Here is a 6,000-nt window from a genome sequence, read left to right on the forward strand (position 1 = left end):
CGCAGCCGAGCCGCACCCCGCGCCGTGAGGAAGAGAAAAGTTCCCCCCCCGGGTCTTGGCGCTGTAAGGCAGCAACTCTACCGCTGTGCCAACTGTGCTGCCCAAATCAAAAATCTTGTACTATTTACTCAGTAAACTGATTCAGAAATTTATGCTGAGGTAACAAAGGATTATTATTCAGAGAATGAAAGGTGGCTCTCTCTTCAATGGCCATGCTTGAGAAAAGTCTTTAGTACAATAGAGGTAACAGTCTGAGAGTGGCCTGTCTGAGACAGTCTTTCTTAGGGAGGCTGGAGATTAGATAATGAAATCCATATCAAATATTTCACCATATTTCACTAGCAAAAGTGTGTCTCCACATTTGTTCTCTAGTTTGGTTTTATAGATATTTTGAAGATATTTGGACAAAATATCTTCAAAATGGAACATTTCATTCACGCAAATAAATCCAGAAGATCCCAGATGCTGCTTTCAACCTAAAAAACAAACTCACGGCTGCAATTCTCGTCGAATAATGCCCTGCTTCTATTTGTCATATCTGGTAAGTTATTGACTTTCATAAGTGATTTCTTCAGTGCATCTAATCACTGGTGCATGATAATCGGTACTAATTTCATTTATAATGATAAATTTGTGCTGGACCAGAATCAATTTCTTGAGCCTTGCTGTTATTTTGTGATGTATTCAATGCCATTAAAATCCTTTCCGTGAAACTGATGTAGTTATTAACCCTTAACCGGAAAGAAAAATAGCAACCAAAACATTTCAGGAATGTCCTGAAAATAAGTGAGCTGTTATTTACATTGATGAATAGATCAAATCAATACTCCATTAAAAGGAAGACTGATGGTGAAGTTTCCCCGAGTTATTTAAGAAGCTTATAAACTTTAACGTTCATTTGCTTAGGTACATTTAAACTCTGCACAGAAAACAAAGACTAAAAATGATTTTAAAATGACCTGAAATCAACTTTACATTTGCAGATTAAAACATTAATCTTAAAGCAGCTTAGGAATTCCTTATTAAGTGCACATATGCAAATGTTCCACTTGCAATTCATCTTGATGCATTTAATTTATCTCTTCCCCTCTGAATTAGACATCTTATGATAACCTGCAAATCAAACCACCTATATATAGTGTAGTCTATTATTGTCACATGTACTTGGGTACAGTAAAAAGCCTTTGTTTGTTTGCTATCCAGTCAAAGAAAAGACTATACATGTTAAAATTAGCCAAGATCAAACTCTGTTTCCGGTGGTGGATTTTCATCTTGGTGATCAGGAGTAAAACAGACGTGATATCTAATTTTGGAGTCACAAGAGACTGCAGATGCTGTAATCTGGAGCAAAGAAAGCAAACCACTGGAGGAACTCAATGGATCTGACAACATCTGTGGAGAAACGTGGACATTTGACATTTCAGATCAAGACCCAGTCTTTAGGACAGATCCCTCTACCTCCACAGATGCCTGCCTGACCCTGTGACTTCCTCCTGCAGTTTTCCTTTTGCTTGATCATGCCTGATCATTATGTCTATGTAAAACAGAGCTATAAAATGGAGACACAAGGAACTGCAGATGCTGAAATCTTGATCAAAACACAAAGTGGTGGAGTAACTCAGCGGATCAGGCAACATCTGTGGAGAGAATGGATAAGCGACATTTTGGGTTGGGACCCTTCTTCAGACTGATTGTCTTCAAAGTAGCAGAGCTGCTTCTCCAAAGGGAGTTGGATTCTCCCATCAGCTTTACATGTAACAAGCATGTCAAACACTGAATTAACTTGGTTTGGAATTTTTTTAAATGAAAGACTGGTTCCTGGATTTATCAAAAAAATGTAGTTTGGTGCCTTCAACCTTTTGCGTTAATCGCTTCATATAATTTCTGGATTATATTCTGCAACTGATCTCAACCCAGTCTTTGCATTGCCCATCATTGTAGAGAAGGAACACTGGATGAGTTTACATCACTAGTTTAAGGGCATCGAGGCTAATTAAACATCCTTATTGCTAGTCAAGCAATGTAGGATAGGTTGGGGATCAATTCTAGCTTCTATGCTACAAAGCGGCACTAAACTATTATTGATGTGATTTCTGCAGGGTCCATATGCTTAAATATGTTTCCAAAACGTGACACCTAAACTTTAGTTATTTTGCATTGGAGTATGAGGTGAGGTTTATATCACTGAACATACAACTATAGATTCGAGATAGTCCATGAGGTACCTGCCACTGATCTATACCAGTTATTTCTATATTCATTGATTGTCCAACATACTTATGTGTTCTACTCTGATTGGGAGAGGTAATGTGTGTGTGTTTATTGCTTCGTTCACCCTTTTGGATTTTTTTACACCATGAACAAACAAGAATAATGACTTACCAAAAACATTGTCACCGATTTCTCTCCATTTCTATTTTGCTAATTGTTTCAGTAATGAATCCTGGCAACACAATAGCTGTTAGGGCGGCACAGTGGTACAGCAGTAGAATAGCTGCCTTACGGTGTCAGGGACACGGTTCGATCCTGACTACGGTGCTGTCTGTATGGAGTTTGTACATTCTCCCTGTGTGTCCACATGGGTTTTCTCCAGGTGCTCTGGCTTCCTCCCACATCCCAAAGACGTACAAGTTTGTAGGATAGTTGGCTTCAGTAAAAATTGTAAATTATCCCTAGTGCGTAGTGTACGCTGATCGCTGGTCGGTGCGGACTCAGTGGGCCAAATGGCATGTTTCCGCACTGTATCTCTAAAGTCTAAAGCTAAACACTAAATTGAATGGATTACTAAAATCTCCAGCTAGCAAATTGCTTTATCATTAGAAGAGGCTAGGAAGTGGCTGTCAAGAGTCCTATCCGACAAACACTTTTACTGAAGGTATTAAATCACCTATTTCAATTTCTTTTTTTTAATGGTTTAGCATTTCCACCAAAATAAAGGAGAAGACATTTAATTGGACTCTGTTAAATGGTCATCTGATAATTTTGCTGATTAACTTTCTATTGAAGCACATCAACTGTGTGTGATCATTTACATCCAGGATCTCATCAAGCACAATGGTTATTTTTTCAGGATTTCCGCTGTTACCACTGCTTGTTTAATTTAAATCTAAAACGTCGATAGAAATGGAAAGACCAAATCCAAAGGGTACGAATGCTAATTGTTAAATCATTTTCTCTGTCTATATTTTCCCTGCAACCATAAACTTTTGATTGAAAGTGTATTTAGCATTGTATTCCTTTCTCTGAAATGTAATGGTTGTAAGCAATACAATCCAGCTTTTATCATTTTAATCTTATTTTTTCAATAAACACTTTATGTTCACAGTTATTATTTTGAACCGTGTGAAGTGATGTTAATCACTCAAAATTGTTTGAGGGAGCTGTTAAGATCAATAAGGCTGAATTTTCTATGTCATAGAGTCGTACAGCATGGAAACAGGTCCTTTGGCCAAACTCATCAATGCTGATCAAGATGCCCCATCTAAGCAAGTCCCATTCCCCAGTATTTGGCCCATATTCCCCTGAGCCTTTCCTATCCATGATAGGAACCTGTCCGAGTATCTTTTAAATGCTTTATAGTATCTGCCTCAACTACCTTCTCTGTCAGCTTGTTCCATATACCCACCACCCTCTGAGTGAAACCATTACCCCTCAGGTTCGTATTAAACCTTGCCCCTGTCACCTTAAACCTATATCCTCCAGTCCTTGATTCCCCTACCCTTAAGAATGTGATTGGTGATACCATTTGCCATAGTTAATGCTACACTTAAGTGCCCCCTTGCCATCAGGGTCAGTACAGTGGCACAGTGGTAGAGTTGCTGCCTTACAGCGCCAGGGACCCGGCTTTGATCCTTACTACGGGTGCTGTTTGTACAGAATTTGTACATTCTCCGTATGACCGCATAGGTTTTCTTCAGGTGCTCCGATTTCCTCCCACACTCCAAAGACGTACAGGTTTGCAGATTAATTGGCTACGGTAAAATTGTAAAAATTCGCCCTAGTGTGTCGGATAATGTTAGTGTACGGGGTGATCGCTGGTCGGTGTGGACACGATGGGCCGAAGGGCCTGTTTCTGCACTGTATCTCTAAAGTCTAAATCAATCTCAAACTAATAAGTCAATCTAATGGAAGTTTCAATCATTGCCTATATTGGCAAGGCAGATCTGTGGGAAACGGACAGTCTCGCTTACCAACAAAGGGAAGTTTCCGAGAAGAATAAATCCCAGAAGCTCCCTCTGCATTCTTATGCTTGCTTTCTCTTTGGAGGCAGTCGACACATTTTCCAAAGTTCTTCCTTAATTGGTCACAGATTCTTTAGTTGCTTGTTACCTATTGTTTTTTTTATGTGAGTTTGTTTAAAAGCTAAATCTGATTTTAATAAACAGGATGTGTTTGTGAAGATAAATAAGCTTAATTCAAGTTAAATTTGATTTGGCTTTAAGACCACCAAATGATTTACATTGATGTTAACTGTTCAATGTTTTATATCCCATGATTGTTATTTTGCAGTTCAAAAACTAAAGGCTGCCAGATATCTTCAACTTAACACAATACAATACAATATATCTTTATTGTCATTGTACAGGGGTACAACAAGATTGGGAATGCGCCTCCCATACGATGCAATAAATCAATTAGCTAGTCAGTATTAATTTAAACAACCCAATGAAACAAATTAGAACAGTTTTAAAACAGAATAAAGTGCAAGTAGATCTGTGCTGGTTCACTGTGTGATGTGACCATCCGGCTCAGCAGGACCGGTTCATAGCAGCTATGGCCCTGGGGATGAAGCTGTTTCTGAGTCTGGAGGTGCGGGCTTAGAAGGCTTTGTATCGTCTGCCCGATGGTAAAAGTTCGAACAGACTGTTGCAGGGGTGTGAAGAGTCTTTGTGGTTGCTGGTGGCTTTTCTGAGGCTTCGTGTGTTGTAGATGCCCTCCAAGGCTGGTAGCTGTGTTCCGATAATTTTCTGAGCTCCATGGACTACCCGCTGAAGAGCTTTCCTCTCTGCCTCCATGCAGCTGAGGTACCACACAGGGATGCCATGTGTTAAGATGCTCTCTATGGTGCAGCGGTAGAAGGTCATCAGCAGCTGTTGGGATAGACCAGACCTTTTTAGTGTTCTTAGGTAGAACAGTCGTTGCTGTGCCTTCTTGACCAGCGCAGCAGTGTTAGTGGACCATGTGAGGTCCTCCGAAATGTGAGTGCCCAGAAACTTGAAGCTGGACACTCTCTCCACACTGACCCCATTGATAAGGATCGGGGCGTATTCCTCGTTGCGTGACCTGCGGAAGTTGATGATCAGCTCCTTGGTCTTGGTGGTATTTAGGGACAGGTTGTTATCAGAGCACCAGTCCGCCAGGTTCTGCACCTCCGCTCTGTAGTTTGTTTCATCACCGTTGGTGATCAGCCCAATCACCGTTGTGTCGTCAGCAAACTTGACAATGGTGTTGGTGTCGAATGCAGGAACACAGTTGTGTGTGAATAGGGAGTAGAGCATGGGGCCCCGAACCACATAGTATAGCTGTTTAAACATATATTTCTTCTTGTAAATGATCTTGATTGTTTTGTATTCCACACTTGTATTCTAGTGTTAAAAAATAAGATCATAAGACTCAGCAGCAGACTTAGGCCATTTGGCCCATCAAGCCTACTCCACCATTCGATCATGGCTGATCTACTTTTCACAATCAATCCCATTCTCCTACCTTCTCACCATAACCTTTGACACCCATACTAATCAAGAACCTATTACTCTCCGCTTTAAAAATACCCAATGACGGCCTCCACTGCCGTCTGTGGCAATAAATTCCACAGGTTCACCAGGAGTAATATCTTTAATTGTGGGTTTCCCTCATTCCTTCGATGACCCTAATCATTCACACATTGTGCCTAGGTGGATGAAAATTGAAATTAAAAACTGCAGTTACTGAAAAATGTAAATAAAATCAAAAAGCAGAAAACACTCAGCAGGTCATGCAGCATCTGTGGAAAAAGAGTTC

Source organism: Rhinoraja longicauda, chromosome 13, assembly GCF_053455715.1.
Source record: "Rhinoraja longicauda isolate Sanriku21f chromosome 13, sRhiLon1.1, whole genome shotgun sequence".
Lineage (NCBI taxonomy): Eukaryota > Metazoa > Chordata > Chondrichthyes > Rajiformes > Arhynchobatidae > Rhinoraja > Rhinoraja longicauda.